General features: G+C 40.2%; 1 pseudogene; it reads left to right on the forward strand.

Moving 5' to 3' along the window:
- Positions 1 to 9,834: 9,834 nt before the first annotated feature.
- Positions 9,835 to 14,595, forward strand: LOC101281010 (glutathione S-transferase P-like; annotated as a pseudogene).
- The last annotated feature ends 1,223 nt before the right edge of the window (positions 14,596 to 15,818 follow it).

The raw sequence follows: 15,818 nt of genomic DNA on the forward strand, positions 1-15,818 counted from the left end.
ATGCTTCTGTGTGAGATTTTGTCTGTATAGCTTTGCTTTACCATTTGTCCTAGGGTTCTATCTGTCCGTTTTTTGTTTTTTATTTTTACTTAAAAATTTTTTTCTTAATAATTATTTTTTATTTTAATAACTTTATTTTATTTTATCCTCTTTCTTTCTGCTTTTTCTCCCTTTTATTCTGAGCCATGTGGATGAAAGGCTCTTGGAGCTCCAGCCAGGAGGCAGTGCTCTGCCTCTGAGGTGGATGAGCCAACTTCAGGACACTGGTCCACAAGAGAACTCCCAGCTCCACATAATACCAAATGGCGAAAATCTCCCAAAGATCTCCATCTCAACACCACCACCCAGCTTCACTCAACGACAAGCAAGCTACAGTGCTGGACACCCTATGTCAGACAACTAGCAAGACAGGAACACAACCCCACCCATTAGCAGAGAGGCTGCCTAAAATCATAATAAGTCCACAGACACCCCAAAACACACCACCAGATGTGGACCTACCCATCAGAAAGACAAGATCCAGCCTCATCCACCAGAACACAGGCACTAGTCCCCTCCACCAGGAAGCCTACACAACGCACTGAACCAACTTTAGCCACTGGGGACAGACACCAAAAACAACGGGAACTACGAACTTGCAGCCTGCAAAAAGGAGCCCCCAAACACAGTAAGATAAGCAAAATGAGAAGACAGAAAAGCACACAGCAGATGAAGGAGCAAGATAAAAACCCATCAGACCTAACAAATGAAGAGGAAATAGGCAGTCTACCTGAAAAAGAATGCAGAATAATGATAGTAAAGATGATCCAAAATCTTGGAAATAGAATGGAGAAAATACAAGAGACGTTTAACAAGGACCTAGAAGAACTAAAGATGAAACAAGCAATGATGAACAACACAAAAAATGAAATTAAAAATACTGTAGAAGGGATCAACAGCAGAATAACTGAGGCAGAAGAACGGATAAGTGACCTGGAAGATAAAATAATGGAAATAACTACTGCAGAGCAGAATAAAGAAAAAAGAATGAAAAGAACTGAGGACGGTCTCAGAGACCTCTGGGACAACGTTAAATGCACCAATATTCGAATTATAGGGGTTCCAGAAGAAGAAGAGAAAATGAAAGGGACTGAGAAAATATTTGAGGAGATTATAGTTGAAAACTTCCCTAATATGGGAAAGGAAATAGTTAATCAAGTCCAGGAAGCACAGAGAGTCCCATACATGATAAATCTAAGGAGAAACATGCCAAGACACATATTAATCAAACTGTCAAAAATTAAATACAAAGAAAACATATTAAAAGCAGCAAGGGAAAAACAACAAATAACACACAAGGGAATCCCCATAAGGTTAACAGCTGATCTTTCAGCAGAAACTCTGCAAGCCAGAATGGACTGGCAGGACATATTTAAAGTGATGAAGGAGAAAAACCTACAACCAGGATTACTCTACCCAGCAAGGATCTCATTCAGATTTGATGGAGAAATTAAAACCTTTACAGACAAGGAAAAGCTGAGAGAGTTCAGCACCACCAAACCAGCTTTACAACAAATGCTAAAGGAACTTCTCTAGGCAAGAAACACAAGAGAAGGAAAAGACCTACAATAACAAACCCAAAACAATTAAGAAAATGGGAATAGGAACATACATATCGATAATTACCTTAAATGTAAATGGATTAAATGCTCCCACCAAAAGACACAGACTGGCTGAATGGATACAAAAACAAGATCCATATGTATGCTGTCTACAAGAGACCCACTTCAGACCTAGAGACACATACACCCTGAAAGTAAGGGGATGGAAAAAGATATTCCATGCAAATGAAAACCAAAAGAAAGCTGGAGTAGCAATTCTCATATCAGACAAAATAGACTTTAAAATAAAGACTATTAGGAGAGACAAGGACACTACATAATGATCAAGGGATGAATCCAAGAAGAAGATATAACAATGGTAAATATTTATGCACCTAAATTAGGAGCACCTCAATACATAAGGCAAATACCAACAGCCATAAAAGGGGAAATCGACAGTAATGCATTCATAGTAGGGGACTTTAACATCCCACTTTCACCAATGGACAGATCATCCAAAATGAAAATAAATAAGGAAACACAAGCTTTAAATGATACATTAAACAAGATGGACTTAATTGATATTTATAGGACATTCCATCCAAAAACAACAGAATACACATTTTTCTCAAGTGCTCATGGAACATTCTCCAGGATAGATCATATCTTGGGTCACAAATCAAGTCTTGGTAAATTTAAGAAAATTGAAATTGTATCAGGTGTCTTTTCCGACCACAATTCTATGAGACTAGATATCAATTACAGGAAAAGATCGGTAAAACATACAAACACATGGCGGCTAAAGAATACACTACTTAATAACAAAGGTGATCACTGAAGAAATCAAAGAGGGAATCAAAAAATACCTAGAAACAAAAGACAATGGAGACACGACTACCCAAAACCTATGGGATGCAGCAAAAGCAGTTCTAAGAGGGAAGTTTATAGCAATACAATCCTACCTTAAGAAACAGGAAACATATCGAATAAACAACCTAACCTTGCACCTAAAGCAATTAGAGAAAGAAGAACAAAACAACGCCAAAGTTAGCAGAAGGAAAGGAATCACAAAGATCAGATCAGAAATAAAAAAAAGAAATGAAGGAAACGATAGCAAAGATCAATAAAACTAAAAGCTGGTTCTTTGAGAAGATAAACAAAATTGATAAGCTATTAGCCAGATTCATCAAGAAAAAAAGGGAGAAGACTCAAATCAAGAGAATTAGAAATGAAAAAGGAGAAGTAACAACTGACACTGCAGAAATAAAAAAGATCATGAGAGATTACTACAAGCAACTCTATGCCAATAAAATAGACAACCTGGAAGAAATGGACAAATTCTTAGAAATGCACAACCTGCCAAGACTGAATCAGGAAGAAATAGAAAACATGAACAGACCAGTCACAAGCACTGAAATTGAAACTGTGATTAAAAATCTTCCAACAAACAAAAGCCCAGGACCCGATGGCTTCACAGGCGAATTCTATCAAACATTTAGAGAAGAGCTAACACCTATCCTTCTCAAACTCTTCCAAAATATAGCAGAGGGAGGAACACTCCCAAACTCATTCTATGAGGCCACCATCACCCTGATACCAAAACCAGACAAGGATGTCACAAAGAAAGAAAACTACAGGCCAATATCACTGATGAACATAGATGCAAAAATCCTCAACAAAATACTAGCAAACAGAATCCAACAGCACATTAAAAGGATCATACACCATGATCAAGTGGGGTTTATCCCAGGAATGCAAGGATTCTTCAATATATGCAAATCAATCAACGTGATACACCATATTAACAAATTGAAGGAGAAAAACCGTATGATCATCTCAATAGATGCAGAGAAAGCTTTTGACAAAATTCAACACCCATTTATGATAAAAACCCTGCAGAGAGGAGGCATAGAGGGAACTTTCCTCAACATAATAAAGGCCATATATGACAAACCCACAGCCAACATCATCCTCAATGGTGAAAAACTGAAAGCATTTCCACTAAGATCAGGAACAAGACAAGGTTGCCCACTCTCACCACTCTTATTCAACATAGTTTTGGAAGTTTTAGCCACAGCAATCACAGAAGAAAAGGAAATAAAAGGAATCCAAATCGGAAAAGAAGAAGTAAAGCTGTCACTGTTTGCAGATGACATGATACTATACATAGAGAATCCTAAAGATGCTACCAGAAAATTACTAGAGCTAATCACTGAATTTGGTAAAGTAGCAGGATACAAAATTAATGCACAGAAATCTCTGGCATTCCTATATACTAATGATGAAAAATCTGAAAGTGAAATCAAGAAAACACTCCCATTTACCACTGCAACAAAAAGAATAAAACATCTATAAATAAACTACCTAAGGAGACAAAAGACCTGTATGCAGAAAATTATAAGACACTGATGAAAGAAATTAAAAATGATACAAATAGATGGAGACATATACCATGTTCTTGGATTGGAAGAATCAACATTGTGAAAATGACTCTACTACCCAAAGCAATCTACAGATTCAATGCAATCCCTATCAAACTACCACTGGCATTTTTCACAGAACTACAACAAAAAATTTCAGTTTGTATGGAAATACAAAAGACCCCGAATAGCCAAAGCAATCTTGAGAATGAAAAATGGAGCTGGAGGAATCAGGCTCCCTGACTTCAGACTATACTACAAAGCTACAGTAATCAGACAGTATGGTACTGGCACAAAAACAGAAATATAGATCAATGGAACAGGATAGAAAGCCCAGAGATAAACCCACGCACATATGGTCACCTTATCTTTGATAGAGGAGGCAGGAATGTACAGTGGAGAAAGGACAGCCTCTTCAATAAGTGGTGCTGGGAAAACTGGACAGGTACATGTAAAAGTATGAGATTAGATCACTCCCTAACACCATACACAAAAATAAGCTCAAAATGGATTAAAGACCTAAATATAAGGCCAGAAACTATCAAACTCTTAGAGGAAAACATAGGCAGAACACTCTATGACATAAATCACAGCAAGATCCTTTTTGACCCACCTCCCAGAGAAATGGAAATAAAAACAAAAATAAACAAATGGGACCTAATGAAACTTCAAAGCTTTTGCACAGCAAAGGAAACCATAAACAAGATGAAAAGACAACCCTCAGAATGGGAGAAAATATTTGCAAATGAAGCAACTGACAAAGGATTAATCTCCAAAATTTACAAGCAGCTCATGCAGCTCAATAACAAAAAAACAAACAACCCAATCCAAAAATGGTCAGAAGATCTAAATAGACGTTTCTCCAAAGAGGATATACAGATTGCCAACAAACACATGAAAGAATGCTCAACATCATTAATCATTAGAGAAATGAAAATCAAAACTACAATGAAATATCATTTCACACCAGTCAGAATGGCCATCATCAAAAAATTTAGAAACAGGGGCTTCCCTGGTGGCGCAGTGGCTGAGAGTCCGCATGCCGATGAAGGGGACACAGGTTCGTGTCCTAGTCCGGGAAGATCCCACATGCCGCGGAGTGGCTGGGCCCGTGAGCCATGGCCGCTGAGCCTGCGCGTCTGGAGCCTGTGCTCCGCAACGGGAGGGGCCACGACAGTGAGAGGCCCGCGTACTGCAAAAAAAAAAAAAATTTAGAAACAATAAATGCTGGAGAGGGTGTGGAGAAAAGGGAACACTTTTGCACGCTGGCGGGAATGTGAATTGGTACAGCCACTATGGGGAACAGTATGGAGGTTCCTTAAAAAACGACAGATAGAACTACCATATGACCCAGCAATCCCACTACTGGACATATACCCTGAGAAAACCATAATTCAAAAAGAGTCATGTACCAAAATGTTCATTTCAGCTCTATTTACAATAGGCAGGAGATGGGAACAACCTAAGTGTCCATCATCGGATGAATGGATAAAGAAGATGTGGCCCATATATAAAATGGAATATTACTCAGCCATAAAATGAAACAAAATTGAGTTATTTGTAGTGAGGTGGATGGACCTAGAGTCTGTCATACAGAGTGAAGTAAGTCAGAAAGAGAAAGAGAAGTACTGTATGCTAACATATATATATTGAATCTAAGAAAAAAATATGTCATGAGGGACCTAGGGGTAAGACGGTAATAAAGACACAGACCTACTAGAGAATGGACTTGAGGATATGGGGAGGGGAAAGGGTAAGCTGTGACAAAGTGAGAGAGTGGCATGGACATATATACACTACCAAGTGTGGAACAGATAGCTAGTGGGAAGCAGCCGCATAGCACAGGGAGATCAGCTCGGTGCTCTGTGACCACCTAGAGGGGTGGGATAGGGAGGGTGGGAGGGAGGGAGACACAAGAGGCAGAGATATGGGGATATATGTATACATATAGCTGATTCACTTTGTTATAGAGCAGAAACTAACACAGCATTGTAAAGCAATTATACTCCAATAAAGATGTAAAAAAAAAAAGAGATTTGTGTGTCTTCTTTCACATCAGAACTATCTGTTCTATGTGTTCTTACATATGGGTATGCTATTACATGCTTTCAATATTATAGAAATGTATTTGTTCTAGGGTGATCATATGCCATTGTCTCCCCAGTACAGTCTGGGTTTGTGCCTGTTGTCCTGGTGGAGTTATTATAACACCTCCTTTTACTGTCAAAAATGTCCTAGTTTGGGTAATAAATTACATGATCACCCCTCTTAGTACCAATATTTCAAAAACATATTTGTAGCTCGGAAAGTTTTGTTAATTTTTGAAGCTGCATGATAGGTGTGTAGGGGTTTAACTTCCATAATAAAAAGTCTTAAATATACATATTTATAGTTAAGTTTTTTTCTAGTTGTGGCTTAAACAAATATGGAGTAATAACTTATTTTTGTTCAAGTGATTATCTCTCCCTCAAATATAAAAACATCATCACCGGGGGCTTCCCTGGTGGCGCAGTGGTTGAGAGTCCGCCTGCCGATGCAGGGGACACGGGTTCGTGCCCCAGTCAGGGAAGATCCCACATGCCGTGGAGTGGCTGGGCCCGTGAGCCATGGCCGCTGGGCCTGTGCGTCTGGAGCCTGTGCTTCGCGACGGGAGAGGCCACAACAGTGAGAGGCCCGCGTACCGCACACACACACACAAAAAAAACATCGTCACCAGGACAATAACTTAGAGTTCTCTTTTCATGTATAGAGGTGTGTTCTTGAAGAATTGTTGTAAATGAAAAGCATGCAAACTGAACTAGTATAATTGAAAGGTTTTGAATGCCCTAGGAGTATTTGTTACATTAAAAGACTAGGGGAAATCCTGTCACTCAAAAGAATCTTTTTGTAAAAGGATCATTAATGCCCTTATTTTCCTTCTGCAAACAAATATATTTCATATAGCCCAAGGAGCAACATGGTTTACACAGTTTTCTCAACTGTAAAACAAGAAAAATACTACTACTTACCTAGAAAGTTGTTGTGAGGGTGAATTCTGAAATTTCATGTGAAGAATATAGCTCCCTGCCTGGCACAGAGTAAGAACTCAATAGATGTTACTATTTTTATCAGCTATTGCCAACATTTTTCTTTATGGAGAGGTGATGTATTGTATCGAGTAAAATGTTAAATGACAGCAGCAACAAAACACTCTTGGAACTCATTACTGTTTATTACCCTACTGATTTTTTGTAATTGAAAACAGAGAATGAACATATTTAATGTGCCCCAATGGGCAATGTTGGAGTAAAAATTATATAAAAAAGATAGTTAGGGGACTTCCCTGGTGGCGCAGTGGTTAAGAATCTGCCTGCCAGTGCAGGGGACACGGGTTCGAGCCCTGGTCCGGGAAGATCCCACATGCCGCGGAGCGGCTGGACCCGTGCGCCGTAACTACTGAGCCCACGCACCTCAAGCCCATGCTCCGCAACAAGAGAAGCAACCGCAATGAGAAGCCCGCTCACTGCAACTAGAGAAAGCCTGCACGCAGCAACAAAGACCCAACGCAGCCAAAAGTAAAAATTAATTAATTAATTAATTTTAAAAAAAAGATAGTTAAACGAATTTTATAGTCTCCCATTAATCCATGCAGCCAGCCAGCTAGTCATGAACTATTTACTGGACGTGCAAGCCAGGACCTGCGCCACTGGACGTGGCCAAGCGTGTGACCTGCGGGTAGGTGACGCTGGAGCCCCGAACAGTCACGATGTTAGTTTGTTTCATTTGGTGGAATTAAGAAATCCTGGTTCAATTATAAATCTTCTCAGTAATCAATACTATACCTTTCCACCCTGGCTAGAGAGTTATTTTCCACAGGCTTTAGCAAGGAGCAAAGATGTCTCTGATGTGCTTTTCACTTATACATTTTCTATGCCTGGAGGCTTAATACAGTCTATGAAAAATCGTTCTTTCATTCTTTTCATTCTCTCTCAAAGCTTCAAGCCTAAGGGCCTTTGAAATAAATCAATACTGAATTCATTGACTTGGGCGTTCCAACAGTACAAAGGGAACTTCAGAGACTAGTAGACAAAGCATTAAAAACATTTGGAAATTTTTTTTTCCCCAAAGTGCCCACTTTTTTCTGATTGGAATAGCAACAGTTAACAGTATTCTCACAGCAGGATTGCCATTGCTTTGCTTGCAAACAAACTAAAAACCTTGTCAATCTTCCCCTTCCCAAATTCATTTTCTAAATAACAAAGTTAGCGTGTCCCCATTTAAACAATAACGACTAATTTTAAAGAGAGAGTGTAATGATAAAATGTATAATTTTATATAAGCTGCTTTCAAACAATATATGTACTCAAGTATATTTCAATTTAAATAACGTCTCTTTGTAATTAAAATACTTAATAAGTTTTCCTGAGTATGCAAAACAAGCCCTTTCACCTATTTCTGGAAAGCTTACAGGATTGCAGAAAGCAAAATTAGGAGACAATAAGCATACAACGGTGGTATCATAGATTCAATAGCTTTGGGTTGCTAAATATTCTCTTTGGGTTTCTAGATCAATAAAGAGCAGGAAGCTCTGGCTTCTATTAGCATGTTTTCAGTTGTAAGACAGAGAGCTCAATTCATACCAGTTCACAATAACTAGAACTGGTTAACAATAACAATAACTAATTTAAAGATCGGGCAACCTGAATTCAGCAGCTCTGTGATATCAGAAGAACCCAGTAAGAGAGACAACCAAAATGTCACACTTTTTCCTTTACACACTCACTTCTTTTCTAGAATCTTACTGTCATAATATATACAATCCCGCGGTGATACATCTGGCTAGTACTGAGGCTACCAATAGATAGTATGATTCCAACAAACCCTCAAACACTGTAGCCTCAAAAATCTCACTAACCTACCATTCTTTAGAATAATATTGACTTCACAATACCTTGTTTAAAGATATTCTGCATAGTAATGGGAGCCAAGAATTTGTTATCAGAGGATTACTGCTACTACCCTGCATAATTATGAGACTTACAGCAAGCTATTAATCCCGATGATTTTCAGTTTCCTAATCTGTAAAATGGAGCTTACAAATAATGTGCTCCTAGACTTTATGAAGAGTATCTAACAAAACCCCACAGCAAACACGTTACTGAATGATAATGCCTTAGGAGACTTCCTTCAACGTCTGCAGCAAGCCATTCATTTACCTGTTGCCTGTGGCTGCGTTGGTGCTACTTTGGCAGGGTAGCTGCGACAGAGAGGATAGACCTCTCGAACCTAAAATATTTAATCACGTGATATTGCTTATCTGTGGAATCTGAAAAAAAAAGATACAAGTGAACTTACAAAACAGAAATAGACCCACAGACATAGAAAACAAACCAACGGGGAAAGAGGGGGGAGGGATAGATTAGGAGGATGGGATTAACATGTACACAGTACTATATATAAAATAGATAAGCAACAAGGACTTACCGTATAGCACAGGGAACTATACTCAATATTTTGTAATAACCTATAAGGGGAAAGAATCTGAAAACTAACAGATATATATGTATGTATAACTGAATCACTGTGCTGTACACCTGAAATTACCATGACATTGTAAATCAACTATGCTTCAATTAAAAAAAAAAAAAAGCCTAAAATATTTACTATCTGCCCTTTATGGAAAAAGTTTGCCGTGCCCCAAGATGGAGAAGGAAGGCTTTAATACCAGAGGTGTAGCTTCACAAGGAGTCTTGTTTTTCTGGATGATTTCTGGATCATGGGAAATAGGAAGAACAATTTAGGAACATGCATATTTTTATCCAAAAAGTGTCTGCCAGAGTCCCAGCAAGAAACCGATGGCCTCAGGTAACGAGGAGGGTTTATTTACAAAGGTGTGAATTTAGGAGCTGGGGCTCACCACTGGAAAGGGTAAGGGGAGGGAATAGCTGTCAGGACCACAGAGAATAGGACTCTGTACAGTTAGTGGCCCCAAGAAAAATGGGGATTTCCCGTCGAGGGATGCAGCCAACTTAATGAGACCTCTTGGGGAGGGAGGAAGGGGGACAAATACCCTGACTTAGCTTGCTTTCCTCTTCCTTCATTTTTCTTACTGGGACTCCTCACTGGATGAACCCAACCAGAGTGACAGAGGACTTTAGAACAGATCATTGAGTCCATACCATACAGGCTCCTGGCAGAGAGCAGAGTGGAGACATGCACTTTAATGAAACTTTTTACCCGTGTATTTTAATTTCATCATTTCATATAATCATATAAAACTATACAATCATAATTTTATATCACTTAACTTCCACATCGTAACCTTTTATCTAATTGGCTTCCAGCATCATTGTCATTCTAAATGTTTCAACTTTACTTGATTTAATTTTATTTATTTATTTATTTATTTATTTATTTATTTTTGCGGTACGCGGGCCTCTCACTGTTGCAGCCTCTCCCGTTGTGGAGCAAAGGCTCCGGACGCGCAGGCTCAGCGGCCATGGCTCACGGGCCCAGCCGCTCTGCAACACGTGGGATCTTCCCGGACCGGGGCACGAACCCATGTCCCCTGCATCGGCAGAGGGCCTCTCAACCACTGCGCCACCAGGGAAGCCCTTGATTTTATTTTTAATACAAATTTTTTTTGGATTAAAATATTTATGGTTAATAGAAAAATAAAAATTTTACTGAAATGTATAATGTAGAAAGCCATCATCCCCAAATCCCCTCAGCAGGGATAATCACTGTGAATAACTGATGTATATTCATCTAGATTTGGGTGCATATATACATATACATAAAAGATATTTTATTGATATTAGTACTAAGATAAATGGTACTTGACTTTATACACCATTTTTAAACTTTCCACTTTATTCAGTTAGTAAGTCCTGGGAAATAGAACAGGATATCAAAAAGATATCTGGGAGTTCCCTGATGGCCTAGTGGTCAGGATTCCAGGCTTTCACTGCCATGGCCTGGGTTTAATCCCTGGTCAGGGAACTGAGAGCCCGCAAGCTGCACAGCTCGGCCAAAGAAGAAAAAAAAAAGATATCTGCACTCCCATGTTTATTGCAGCATTATTCACAATAGCCAAGACATGGAAACAACCTAAATGTCCCTCAGTGGATGAATGGATAACGATACCGTGATATATTTATTGGAATGGAATACTATTCAGCCACGAAAAAGAAAGACATCCTGCCATTTGCAACAACATGGACAGACCTTGAAGGTACTAAGCTAAGTGAAATAAGTCAGAGAGAGAAAGACAAACACTGTATAATCTCACTTATATGTGAGAATCTAAAAAAGCTGAACTTGTAGAAACAGAGTAGAATGGTAGATACCAGGAGCTGGGGGTAGGGGAATTGGAGAGATGTTGGTCAAAGGTTATAAACTCGCAATTAAAAGATGAGTAAGTTCTGGAGATCTAATGGCCAGCCTTGTGATTATAGTCAACAATACTGCATATATACTTCAAAGTTGCTAAGAGACTAGACTTTAAATGTTCTCACTACGAAAAAGAAGTGATGTGATGCGGCAGAGGTGTTAGCTAAAGCTATGGTGGTAATCACATTGCAATATATAAAAGTATCAAATCAACAAATCGTGTACCTTAAGCTAGCACAATGTTATATGTCACTTATACCTCAATAACAAATATATTTTGAAAAACCTCCATGCATTCATTCAAATATTATATATAATACGAATACAAATGTATACTAAGATATTTGTATTAATATTAATGGGGCTTGACTGTACATATTATTTTTTAAATTTTTATTTTATCTTGGAGTATAGTTGATTAACAGTGTTGTGTTAGTTTCAGGTGTACAGCAAAGTGATTCAGTTATACATATACACGTATCTTCTTTTTCAAGTTCTTTTCCCATTCAGGTTATTACAGAGTATTGCTATACAGTAGGTCCTTGTTGGTTCTCTATCTTAAATATAGCAGCATTGTACACATTTTGAAGCTTGCTTTTTCTTTCAGTTAAGTATGCATCTTAAGAAAATGTCCAGCATTTATTCATTCATTCATTCATTCAAAAAATACTAACACCTATTATGTGGCGGGCTTTGTTCTAGGTGCTAAAGAGGCAGCAGTGAAATAGATGATGTCCCTAACCTCAATGTAAGTGAGTAGAAGGGGGATAAAGAGAGCAAACAATTAAATGGGTAAGTGGTAAGTAAAGGGGTACCTGGAAAGGGGCTAGAGATAACAAGAGAAGTTTTATTCTTGGTTGGTCATGAGGGAATCTCCTCAAGAAGATGAACTAGAGCAGATAACTAAAGAATAAGAAGGTCAGACCACATGATGATCTGGAGAAGTGCTTTCCAGGTAGAGAGAAGAGCAGGTGCTCAGTTCCAGGGATGGGAGCCAACTTGGCTTGTTCAAGGAACCCAGAGAAGACCAGTGGGGTTGGGATGGAGCTAGCAGGATGGGAGAGTGGTGGCTGCTATGAGAGGTCCCTAGTGTCCTGGTAAGAGGTTTGCAATTTATTCTGAGTGCAACAGAAAGCCATGAAAGATTTAAGCAGGGATGTGATATGAATTTATCTAGGATTTTACAAGATCAATATAGCTGCTAAGTAGCTAATGGACTGTTTGGAGGGCAAGCACAAAAGCAGAGTGACCAGGTAGGAATCCATTTCTGAGAAAAGCTGTGACTCACTGAGGTTCTAGGAATATAGTGAGGAGTGGTCAGATTCAGGGTGTATATTGAATAGAGAATTCATGGGATATGCTGATGGATTGAATGGGGCAGAATGGTGATGGTGAGGGAGACAAAAGTCAAGAACAACTCTAGGCTTTTGGCAGGAGTCATCCCTAACATTTGTACATTTATCTTTATACATTTATATGACTTACTGAAGGATAAATTCTGAGAAGTATATTTTTTGGTCAAAAGTTATCACTAGTTTAAATTTTATTAGATATTGGAATATTCCCTCCCAAAATATTTTTTTTTCTTTTTTTTTTTTAGCTGTACCATGTGGCATGTGGGATCTTAGTTCCCTGACCAGGGATCAAAACCATGCCCCCTGCAGTGGAAGTATGGATTCTTAACCACTGGACCGCCAGGGAAGTCCTAATATTTCATTTTTTTTATTCCTAAAGTTGGAAATATTAGCTCTAACCATCTAACCTCCTGTCTTTTTAGTCTCTTATAGGTCCTGTTTTAGATATTATCGGTTCTATCTATTTAATTTCTTTCCCCTCTTTTATACTGCTTCATTCCCCTTTTGTTTTTCCTGTATTCCTTTTTGATGACTCATCTTTGTACTGTCTGGCCAGAATCTGGGCCTGAAGGAGCGTGAACCATGGCGGGTTTACATTGTAAACAGGAAACTCTCTCCCAGCTGCTCAGGCACCTGCTCCCTTGGCCTCCTGTGAAAGCAAATTCCCAGGGCAGTTAGCAAGTCTCTCTCCAAAGAAGTTGTTCTGAGGGGACTTTGCAAACTCCAGGGTTAAGTCTCTTCAGGGCCATAAATTCCTCAGTGAGAGTACCATGGTTGATGTGCTTAAAAAGTGTTACTTATCAACAAGTTACACGATTTGGTGTTTACATTAAAAAAAAAAAATCTCTTAAGGGGAAATTCCCTGGTGGTCCAGTTGTTAGGACAGTGCTTTCACTGCCATGGCCCGGGTTCAGTCCCTGGTTGGGGAACTAAGATCCCACAAGCCACTTGGCAAGGCCAAGAAAAAGTCTCTTGTGGTAAAACCCATGGACTCCAGGTGTATTTTAGGCCAAATGTCAATATTAAACCACAAGACAGAAGGTGGTGATGGCATGGGGGAGGGACGTTCAGGGAGTGGCCTGGGTTTGGTCAGGAAGCAGGTGGTGGTAAACCTGAGAGACTCTGAAAGGAGGTGGCACAGAAGTTTAACAGCCAAGTTATTGGTACCACTTCTAAACCAGCTGTTTAGGGGGATGTAGTTCAGACCTCTTGTCCTGCACTGGTTGCTGCTTGACGCTATTTATGCTAATTCCTTTGCAGACCACAGTGGTCCCTTTCCTCCACGTCAACCTCTGCGAAAGATCCTCCACACTGGCCTGAGCTCTGCCACCACCCTGACGCCACACACCACTGTCTACTTCTCTGTTCCAGGGTCTGCCAAGGCCACACACGTGCTGCGGGCTGGCCAGGGCCAGAGCTGGAAGGAGGAGGTGGTGACCAAGGAGACCCAGCTGCAGTGCCCACTCAAGGCCTCCTAACTGTACGGGCAGCTCCCCAAGTTCCAGAATGGAGACCTCACCCTGTACCAGTCCAATGCCATCCTGCGATACCTGGGCTGCTCCCTGAGGCTGTGTGGGAAGGACCAGCGAGAGGCAGCCCTGGTGGACGCGGGCAACTACAGCGTGGAGGCCCTCCACTGCCGATACGCCACCCTGATTTACACCAACCCCGAGGTGAGCAAGGAGGATGATGGGAAGGCACTGCCCGGGCACCTGAAGCCTTTTGAGCCCTGCTGTCCCAGCACCAGAGAAGCCCGACTGCATTATGGGCAAGCAGATCTCCTTCACAGGCTACAAGCTGCTGCACTGGCTGCGGACTCACCAGGTCCTGGCCCTGCCGCGCTGCCTTCCCACCACGCACAGCAAGTAAATCGCCCCATTCAACAGGAAACAGTGAGGGCTTGTGGCACTCTCTGCAGAAGAAAGAGAGCTGCCTGCTTCCCTTTCCCCAGGACCAATCAAATTTCCAAGAGGTTCTCCACACTGAAACCAGCTTTCAGATGCACTTGAAGAATCTTTTCCTTAGGGCTCAAGCTGGCCACCAGTTCATCCCAAACCAAGTTTGTTCCACATGTGGCCCCTCTCAGACCCAGAACCAATAACAAGTCCCTTTTCCCCTTCGGACTATGGTACAGAAGACAGCGCACCTATCCTCTCTCCTCCTATCCTAATGGTAAATTATCCCTCCAGGATTTTATCATCCTTTCCAGCTCTTTGCCTACCCTGGTCCAGATTTCTTTTCAAAACTTTGGCCCTCAAAGATAAAGTGTGTGTGGGTGTATGTGTGTGTCTGTGTTTATAAGGGCGCAGCAGGACTTTCTCAAATGTGGGTCTTTGTTCACAAACATTGTTATACTATTTGCCATTACCTGGGGAATAGATATTATTGGATTATTTGAGATTTTATTTGAGATTTGAGTTTTCTTGGCCTGGGCGTTTGACTTTGGGTTTGAGAGCATGTGCTCCAGTTAGAGAACCATTCATGGATGCTTATGTAGAACTGGAACTACACTATGATTGTGAGATTTGGGATCAAAAAAGGGAGCTTCTTCAGGAGGTCCTAAGACTTCCCAATGAGTTAATGAAGAAATTTGTTTTCTCCCTCCTTCCCTTTCTCCTAATTCCTTATTTTTTAAGCCAGTTGTGAATAGACTGATAGGAGTTTAGATGAGCTTGTTGCTTGCCTCTAAAGAGACCAGAAAGACTGGTGTTCTTTTATTACAAATACTACCTTGAAGTAGGAGTACGCTGAACAGATAACTGGCCTACCAGGTAATTATGCCCAGAGAGGAGCACAGGACTTCAATTTTTCTTGCTCTCCTTGTCTCAATTTTTATTGTTTCACTTTTAACTGGTTTATAAATACAGTAACAATTTCTTGTAACAAGTTTCCTCATTTATCTATCTTGGAGTCCATTTTGTGGGGAGTTGATGGTGAAAGAAATGTCAGCAAGTAGCATTACTCAGTGCAGGGTATTGGACGAATGGTTTACTGAAAACGATTTGGTTTTGCTGTTGACGAGGAGGTTTGGATACAGCTGCTTTAAAAATTGCCCGGGCTAAAAATATGGGGTAGAACTCTGGGGATTCGCT

The sequence above is a fragment of the Orcinus orca genome, chromosome 17 (genome assembly GCF_937001465.1).
Source record: "Orcinus orca chromosome 17, mOrcOrc1.1, whole genome shotgun sequence".
Lineage (NCBI taxonomy): Eukaryota > Metazoa > Chordata > Mammalia > Artiodactyla > Delphinidae > Orcinus > Orcinus orca.